Genomic DNA, 9,946 nt, shown 5'->3' with positions numbered 1-9,946 from the left:
CACTGGTTGGTTGCCTCGCTTCCTGCCTCTCATGTACTTAAAAAAACAATTTGCTGTTCGGTTTTGTGCCTTTGCTGGTTGCTCTTCAAATTCTTTTTCGGCCTGCCTTGTTATATTTTCACACTTGACTAGCCCGCAGTTATGATCTGTTCTGATTTCCTCAGTAGGATTTGACGACCAGTTTTTAAAAGATGCTTTTTTACTTCTAACAGCCTGTTTTACTCTGCTGGTTAGCCAAGCTGGTATTTTTTTGGTCCTCTAATATTTTTTTATTTGGGTACACATTTAGTTTATGCTTCGATGACGATGATTTTTAAAGGATTTCATGCAGCTTGCAGGCGTTTCACTCTTGTGACTGTTCCGTTTTATTTCCATTTAACTAGCTTCCTCGTGTTTGTGTCGTTCCCCTTTTTGAAGTTAAATGGTGGGTGGTTGTGGAGAAATACCACAGGCTCCCCCCCAAAACACACACACACTAAATACCACACCCTAGCGCTGGTGCAGGGCTGGAACCCTGGATCCCAGCAAAGGGGAACTGTACAATTGGCAATTCCCAAACAGGGCCAGAGGTATCCTTGTCCTGCTGAGAACTGCTCCCAGGTGCACACAGCTTTATCCCCACCCTTCTATGGGCACAATTTATCCCTGGTGTAAATTCAGGTGGCTGGTGCAGGGCAGCAGGGAACACCAGGCCAGACGGGTGTATGGGTCTGACACAGGGAGGCCAGGGACACCGGGTTAGACAGGCCAATGGGTCTGATCCAGCGTGGCAGGGACAGGCCCCAGGTCACACGGGGCAGCTGTTTCCTCTTGGGTTCTGCAGGAGCCATGGGATGAAATTAACAAAGGGAGCCCCAGGTTGGGGGTCTGTGAGCCGGGATTCCCCTACCCAAGGGAAGGGCCAGGGTTTGGGGGGTGAGCCGGGGATCCCCTCCCCAGGGGATGGGCAGTAGCCCTTGGGACTGGCGCATCTTTGGCCCAGGGATCCCCTCCCCAAGAGAAGGGCTGTGAGCCCCCAAGACCAGCGCTGACCCCCCAACACCCGCCAGTCATTTAACGCCCCCAGGCGTGGGCACATGGTAGCTGTGAGGCGGATACAAACTGACACTTTGCACAGCATCCCCGCACCGCGGCTCCTGTACAATGCACGGCCCTTGTGAGCACTTAGAATGAACCAAAGCAGGTGTGTTGAAAAACAAGAGAGACGCCCCTAGAAAGCAGAACGGTAGAAACAAGTGGTTACAATATTAAACCAAATCATAAAACAGGAGCTAGGGCCTGCCCTTATTAGCAGTTACCTTTGTTAGCTACTAAGGTAGGTTCCCCCCACAGGCCAGTCGGGTGCAGAGCTGGCCGGTTCCCCGGGATCCAGCCTTTGGTGAAACCCTCTCGCTCCACGAGATGTCTCCGCAGTGAACAGATACAGAGGGTCTTTCCCCACCCTGGGACGCACCGACTCAGTCTTTTGTCTATTCCCAGCCAGGGCGATCCCCGCTCTGCTAGAACGTTCCCTTTTTACCTCTAAGTGGTTCCAGTTGTTTGCAATTGTCTTTGATGGTTTTCCATTGACTGTTTGGAGATGGGACTCGGGTAGACGACTGAGCCTTGCGACACATCACCAGCGGACCAGGGAGGGGTAACACCTTCCCTCAGAGTCCCGCACGAATGGGCATCACCCAGACATATCCCCAGTGACTAACTTTTATATCAAAGCCCACAAGTTAGAGTATCCCTTCCATCTTACCCACACACCCATCTCCCAGTGAGCAGGGACAGGTTATGAGCTTTCAGTGCAGCCCTCACATGCTGCCCTTCCTGGCTCAGTACCATGGAAGTGCTGTGGGAGGTGCAGTGAGTTTGTCAGGTCTGGGACGGGGCTTGCTCGTAAAGAACAGTGACCCCTTTGCCAGCTGGCACCAATGGGCCTGGCTCACAGGCAGCCCTTTGGAAGAGACCCTGAGCAAAGCCCTGGCTGGAGAAGGGCCCAGTGATCAGTGACTTGGAACGAACACACTGCAGGAGAGACGCAAACCCTGCAATACAACAGCCTAAAACCCAACACCCAGAGGAGAAAACTGTTATAACGACCTAGCTAGAATCTCCCCAGGGCAGACAGGATCCATGGGCGGGAGCTCTCCTAGTCAGTGGGGTCAGCAGCTGGGGCAGGGTCACTCTGCCCCACGCCCTGGGGTCCCACACGCCGGGGGTCTGCTCCTGATGCAGATGGCGGCAGAATCTTCTCCAACCCCTGCTGTGGAGAGAGAAGAAAATTGTTCAGAGGTGACTTCAACTTGTGGGGATCCCAGTCAGGGGGATGGGAATTCAGCTCTGGGCTTCCACCGCTGTGCCCTAATGGGGCCCAAACTCTGCACGGGGGCATCTGGACGCTGTATGTACTCACTGGCTGCCGGAGCGTAGCCGGGTATGTGGGGCCCTGAAACACAAGCAGAGAATGAGCGTCAGTGCAGGGGAGCAGGGTAACCCCTCCCCCACGGAGACCCTGACTCCCCTCCCCCAGGCACTGGGCTCCCCGTGACCCCGACTGCATCTCGCCCAGGCCAGTGTAGATCAATCTCTGATAATTTTCATATGACTTTACATTGTGCCTCTTCATATAACCTTGTGGTGGGTCTACCCACGTGTGACCTCTGTTTTCATGGAACTTTGTATCAAAGCCTCATTTAGAAACTTTGCATTGCCCTTGGTATAATATTATAGCCCCTAAGGATAGAATAAGATAGAAGAAAAATTTCTTTTTGCTAGCAGTAGAACAAGAGCTCTCCCCCCCCCCTTAATCAATTGCCCTGTTGAATGAGTGAGGTGTGGATGAGCAAGGCATGGAAGGCAGCACCTCCAGACAGCCTCAACTGTTGGAGAGGGGCTGGGAGCCAGACCCAAGGACAATAAAACGTGTCAAGTGGGCTCATTAAAGACAAGCAGACATACTGACGGCCTCGGGGGTTAGAAGCAAGCACCTTCTTTTGGAAACACCCTCTTTGCAGCATTGGGACAACACTCAAAAGAAAGCAGCACAAAGAACCAATGAACACAGACACAAAGTTTAAATCTGGTATAAATTTGCATAAGAGGAAAGCTGCTATAAAAGTGAGGTGTCTTGCAGAGGACCCCGGGTCTCGTCTTGTCAACATGGGAGCATCGATCCGGATCGGCAGAAGCCCGGCTCCACCCCCTCCCCCATCTAACTCACCTGGCCAGTAAAGTTACGGGGAGCAACTAATTGGTAACAACAAGACAAAGTGTGTTTGTGTGTGAGAGTAAGTGTAATATATTATATGCATATGATACAGTGTTAGTGAATACATGTACTACTAATAAATGTGGCGTTTTGCCTTATTCCCCCTGAAAAAATCCTGTGCAGTACTTTAAGTACAACACCAGCCCCACCCCAGTGCCCCCCCCCCTCAGGGCACACAGTGCCCAGCCAACGACAGAGCCAACTGTGCCCCCAAGCAGGGCTGGGCTACGGTGATCAGCCCTGCCCCAATTCTCCTTGGGGGGCAGTGTTAGGAGTCATTCCCCCGTGGGCTGGCTGGGCCACCCCACTCCCCAGACCTCCCCACATCCCGGCTCCATGGGACCGGCTCTTACCTGCTGATTTTCTCCTCCACAGGATGACGCTGGCCCCTACGGCTCCAGCCAGAACCAGCCCGGCCAGGACGATGGCGGCCAGGACCCCGGGGGGCAGGGGGCCCTTCTTCCCAGGGGCTGTGGGATGGAGAAGGGCCCAGGTCACCGAGGGGAGCAGCCGCTGGGGCATCCTCCTGGGGCAGCCACAGGCCTTTGCCTTGAACGTCTCCCCGAGGGCGTCTGCAGAGACCTGGCCCCAGGGGAGGGGAAAGGCTGAGCTGGGATGGGGACGGGGATGGGGCACAGAGGGTAGGTGCTCTGCCGGGCACTGCCAGACACACACGCCACACAGCAACCAGGCCGTTCCCTCGTAACGACATCAGCCTGTGGAACTCACTGTCACTGGATGCCACCACGGCCAGAAAATCAGATTCTCTGAGGGATCGGCCATTTCTGTGGGTCACACGAACCCCCAGAGCTAGACGAGTTCACACTGACGATGGGCAGGGATATTGACCTTCCTGCTGCAGTGCTGCCCCCCATCTCTGTAATTCCCATGGGTTATTTATTAACCTCTGTGTCCTGCCATTCACCCCCCCACACCTCTTACCCCAGACGAGCGCGGGCTCTGGCAGGCTGCTGTGCTCCACCCGGCAGGCGTAGCGGTGCCCGTCCTCCTGCTGTGGGGAGATCTCCAGGGATGACTGAGTGTAGTACGAGTGAATGTCGTTGGGCAGAATCCCGCTGGAATACTTCTCCGGCACAATGTCTTCTCCGTCCCGCACCCAGGAGATGTGGATGGGACGTGGGTAAAAGCCCCTGGCGCGGCAGGAGAGGGTGATGGAGCTGTCTGGGGCGTCTCTGCGGGAAACTGAGACCGTGGGGGATGCTGGGGGGGAGACACAGCACATAAGCCACTTGCCAGGGGCCGGTACCAGTAACAGACAAGAGATAAAAGCCCCCCAGCGGGTCGAACATTCACATGTGTGTGAGACCTGGTCTGCACCCGTTTACACTGATTTGTAAATGGAGCTAGTTAATCTGGTGTAAATCCCCTTGTGACGCTGTATGGAATTGTGAGACGCTTTATATTATTAATAATACCAGTATTATAAAATTGCAATAAATCATGTCAGATATGCCGTGTAAGGTGTCATTGATTTGCGAAGGATGATCATCTCGTTTAGATGTTTGTATCACCTTTGTACTGTGAGTTATAGATTTGTATGGTTTCAAAACCTGGTATATCTAAACTTGTGCTGTGTTTCGGGGTGACGCCCCCAGACAGATTGGCATCAGCACTAAGCCTGCTAGATGGCCCACCCAGGGACATCAGCTCTACAATGAACCCATTGAAAACCAGGGACTGCACCGTATGAGTCAGCGGGACATGTCGGGGCTGCCCATGGACACAACCCTAAGGCTTTTCCCTGCCATGTGCTGGGAGCTTGTGTTTGGGACACAGGAAGTACAAGCCACATGGCAAGGGATATAAAAAGGCAGCTGCATCATCTCCATTTTGTCTTCAGTCCTGCTTCTCACCTCTGGAGTCACTTCTCTACACACTGAAGCGCTGAACAAAGGACTGAATGACCCATCCAAGCTGGGGATGTTCCAGAGGGACTTTCAAGCCAGCAAACTCACCAACACTGCTAGAACCTGATATATGGACTCTGAAGTCCTATGTGTGTATCTGATTGCTTTACTGTTCAACAACTTTCTTCTTTTCTTTTCTTTTCTTTTCTTATACACCTTTAGTTTTTGACACTAAAGGACTGTCTGGCAGTGTGGGATTTGGGGTAAGATCCAACCTAATACTGACCTGGTAACGTGGCTGGCCCTTTGGGGTCAGAAGAACATTTTGTATAGTGAGCAGAGTTTTTAAAGAACTTCTCGCTTTACTGGACCTAGGTGCTGATTGGGAGCCTGTAACGAGGCTGCCTCTGGTGGGACACGACTGAGAGTATCAAATCAGGACAAATTGCTTAGAGCAGGGCAGTTACAGCCCTAAGCCAAGCCAGCCCAACAGAAAGGACTTTGGTCTCACCCCACTGGCTAACCACAAGTCACACAAGCAATTCCCTTAGACACTCCAGTTTCCCAGTATCACCACCAGTACCACTCGTTATGGGGACAAATGGTTATGAAAACCAATACCCCAGTAAAAGAAAAAGGTTCTCCCGATCCAAAGGACCAAGCCCCAGACCCAGGTCAATATACAAATCAGATCTTACCCACAAATCACGCTGTTGCCAATCCTCTAGAATCTAAAATCTAAAGGTTTATTCATAAAAGGAAAAAGATACAGATGAGAGTTAGAATTGGTTAAATGGAATCAGTTACATTCAGTCCTTTGTTCAGAGCTTCAGTTTGTAGCAAAGTTCCTCCAGAGGTAAGAAGCCGGATTGAAGACAAAATGGAGATGCTGCTGCTGCCTTTTCTAGTCCTTTTGCCATGTGGCTTGTGCTTTCTTTGTTCCAACTACAAGCCACCCAGCACATGGCCTGGAAAAACCTGAGTTCTGTCCATAGGCATGTCCCTGCCTGCCTTGCTTCTCTCAATGGGTCAGTTGTGTACTTGAAATACACAGACAGCATAATCATAACCAGCCAATCATAACCGTGGTTGCACCAATGATCTATACGGTTACCATTCATGTCAATAACGTCACAGAGCCAGAGAACTGGAATGCAGTGAAGGGGGCTTTGTGGTTTCTTTTTTCAGCTTATTGATAACCAGTGTGGGGACCCGCTGCTCACTCACCCTGCTGCTCCAGGACCTCTCTCCCCCGATGCACCAGGCTCTGCAGGGTCTCCAGGCACTCGTGCTGCAGGTACCACCGGACATACTGAGTCCAAAACTTGTCCATCTCCCAGAGCTGCTTCTGGAGGACAGCCGGCTGAGCAGCCGCGACCCACGTCCCCGTCTGGTTGTCAAAGCTGATGAAGTCCCCCCCCATCGTAGGCGTACTGGAACCTCGGGCCCATGGGGGCCTGGTCACTCAGCGCACAACCCACGTGAACCTGATCAGTGTGAATCCCTGCAGGGGAGGGAGAGAGCTCAGACCCTGCACTGAGAGCTGGGAAATGTGTCGGGGGGGGTGGGGTCAGAGGGGGGCTCGGCCGGCCGGTGACACCAGGGCACTGAGAGCTGGGAAATGGTTCTGGGGGGGAGGGCTTGGGGGGGAGGCTCGGCCGGACAGTGACACCAGGGCACTGAGAACTGGGAAATGTGTCTGTCTGTGTGTGTGTGTGTGTGTGTGTGTGTGTGGGGGGGGGGGGGGGGGGGGGGGGGTTGGGGTCAGAGAACACTCGGCCGGATGGTGACACCTGCACTTTACCGTCTCTGACCTTGTGGCGGCCTTACGCTGAGCTAGCAAACAATCCCAGAGGACGTCGAGGAGCAGAAGGGGTCAGAGCAGACCCACGGGAAGGACTGAGGGGTTGGGATCCTGTCGGACAGTTACTAGCTCCTGGAGTCTCTCCAGCGGTGAACATGAGAGGTGCTATACGGGGTGAGACCAAGGTCTGACACTTACCAACACCAGGGATTCCGGGGGAGTGCACAGAACAGGGCAATTCTGGAGTGATCCACCCCTGTCTTCCCCTCCCGGCTTCTGGCTGGTGGAGGTTTAGGGGTGCCCCAGGCATGGGGTTCCATCCCTGGCTATCCTGGCTCATAGCCATCAATGGGCCGATCTTCTAGGAACTTCTCTAGTTCTTCTTTGAACCCAGTTACACTTTTGGCTTTAGAACATCCCCCAGCAACGCGTTTCTCAGGGTGACTGTGCGTTGTGTGAAAAAGTACTTCCTCTTGTTTGTATTAGACCTTCTGCCTATTGATTAGGTGACCCCTGGTTTTTTATTGTGGGAAAGAGTAAAGAACTCTTCTCTATTCACTTTTTCTCCACACCATTTTTCATAGGAAAATTTCAATTTGGCCAGAAAACATTGATTTTCTGTTGGAGAAATTGAAAGGGAAGATCCCGGGGCTGCCCGGCTCCCTGCCTGGGATTGAATTTCTGAAATATTTTCTTCCCACAGGAAACCTCCCATTTCCGACTTTCCTTCCGATCGGGAATGAAACCACTTCCGGGAATAACACATTTTCTGCGGGAAGAAAACTCCATTTTCCAGCCAGCTCTGGTTTGGGCAGCACCTGGCCCAGCGAGGCCCCGATCCCCAGTGGGAGTGATTCTGAGCGGGCAGCTCTCGCGTGTCCATTAATAACAACAACTCTCAGGCACTCACCGCCCGTCTGGTTGTGCAGCTGCATCCACCATCTGGTATCGCCTCTAGCGCCCTCCTCGTGTCCCCAGAACTGCTGGGTCTTTTCCTGGAGATACTCAGCGCCCAGGGCCTGTTCTGCCCACTCCTGGGTGGGTCTGACCTTTTGCGTATCACTGCTGTAGTGCGCGATCTTAACATCATCCACCCGGGCGATCATGATGAAGTGATAGGTCCCGTCTTCGTGGGTGACGGCTGTGACGAGCACGGCCAGGCTGTGGCGCCCTAAAGCAAGAGGAGCGAGGTTGAGTTAACAAGTGGCTTCCTCCCTTGCTCAGGGGACACCGGGGTCACCCAGTGGGGCCCAGCAGAAACCTCCCACCCCCGGCCACGTCCCGCTGCCCTCAGCCCCATCCTGGGCGAGGGACAAGCTGGGGTCTGTCAGTGACTCCCAGGAATCAGGAAGGACGAGTTCTCAGCCTGAGCCTCTGAACGGTGGTGGCTTCTTTAGGGGGCTCAGACATTGGCGGGGGGAAGAGGTGTAGGCCAAAAGCCTAACGCGGCAGACATTGGTTAGAGGGTAGCTTCTGTGTGTGTGTGTGTGTGTGTGTGGTCTGCATGTTTATACATGTGTGTGCCGGGGGTGTGTACATGTGGGGTGTGTAAGGCGCTTTGTTTTCGGTTTTAACTGACTTTTTACTGAATAATTCCCGGGTTTGACAGAAGCTGTTATTTGGTGTTTACTCATTTTTCATGCCAATTGTGGCTCACTCAGGCACAGGGAAATACTGACTGTGGTAAGAAATCCCCGTGACAGCAGGTCGATGTGTTTGTGTGAATAATAAATTAGTCTAAGTGTCAATGCAAGGCCTGTTAACATGAGGCAATGGAGAGGAAGTTGCAAACACCCCCCCACACACACGTTACAGTGCAGCCCATGAAATAAACCACCCCTCTGCGCTCCCGTATGGCCGCCCCATGGGGTGCCCCCCCGCCATCCCCGTGCCCAGCTGGTAACTAGCCGTTGTAGTGCCCGGGCCAGCAAGCATCTTTATGCCCCCTACCCGTTTTTTTCCGTCATATTTCCACTCCGTTTTCCACATCTGTAGCTTTGCGCCCTGGGTGTCTCCCTCCTTCACCCCGCCCTGGTTACAGCCGTTCACGCCGTGGTGTGTAAACTGCTCCAGTCGCTCCCCCCCCCCACCCCGAATCATTCACGGAATGTGTCGCCCCCCCCCCACTGATAATCGGCATTAATCCGTCTATGGGTGCTGCTGCTGGCCGCGGCGCTGCCTTCAGAGCTGGGCGGCCGGAGAGCGGCGGCTGCTGGCCGGGGTGGGGCGGGAGGACTAGTTATTTAATCCCACTCCCACCCCACCCTGCAATTCCCGCTGTTTTTATCCTGCGCCGCTACCACGGCAGCGGGTCCTGCGGGACTCCCGGGATCCCAGTTTGTTCCCCCCCCCAAGAACCCCTTGCGCCCCGGAGGGTTGCGGCCCCCCCCCCAGTTTGCCCCCCCCCGTGTCAGAGGGCGCTGCCCGGCCTGTCCCGGTGACACCCCCCGCTGGGGTCACCCTGCCCCCCCAGCCCCCCCCGTACTCACCGCCCGCCGCGGGTGGGGCCAGGAGCCCCCCGCAGAGCGCCAGGAGCAGCCCCCAGGCCATGGGGCCGGGGGGGGGGGGGCAATAGGCGCCTGTATAAGACACAGCCCCGAATATCCGGACGTGCCCCCCCCCCGCTGTGTCACGCGCACTAACTAGCACGAGCGCGATCACTATCACTGGCCCTAGCACTAGCTCGTTCACTTCCCGAAGGGGCGCAGCTGCCTGTGGCCGTCCAATCAGGTCGCAGGCCGCGGCGTTTCGTCATCGGTATCCGGGCAGAGGTGCGAGGTGGAGCCGCAGGGTCCTGCCCCGTGCCCGGGGTGCGAAGGGCCGGGGCGGGGCCGCGCTGCGGGCGGGGCGGGGGCTGCAGGGCCTGGCGGAGCCGGGGGGGCTGGACCCGCTCTGGGGCAGAAAGGGGGCGAAGGGGCCAGGAGCGAATCCCGGCTGGAGGAGAAGGAGGTTTCGGACCCTCCAAGGGGCGAGGCTGGAGCAGCCCCCATAGGACCTGGGGGGGCACAAACCATCCCT

The 9,946-nt window shown here is 55.0% G+C and overlaps 1 pseudogene; it reads right to left on the bottom strand.

The window, feature by feature from the left end:
• Nucleotides 1–245: 245 nt before the first annotated feature.
• Nucleotides 246–9,634, bottom strand: LOC135974870 (class I histocompatibility antigen, F10 alpha chain-like; annotated as a pseudogene).
• Between the last annotated feature and the right edge of the window lie 312 nt (nt 9,635–9,946).

Source organism: Chrysemys picta, chromosome 12 (genome assembly GCF_011386835.1).
Source record: "Chrysemys picta bellii isolate R12L10 chromosome 12, ASM1138683v2, whole genome shotgun sequence".
Classification (NCBI taxonomy): Eukaryota; Metazoa; Chordata; order Testudines; family Emydidae; genus Chrysemys; species Chrysemys picta.
This window is presented reverse-complemented; position numbering and strand designations above follow the sequence as displayed.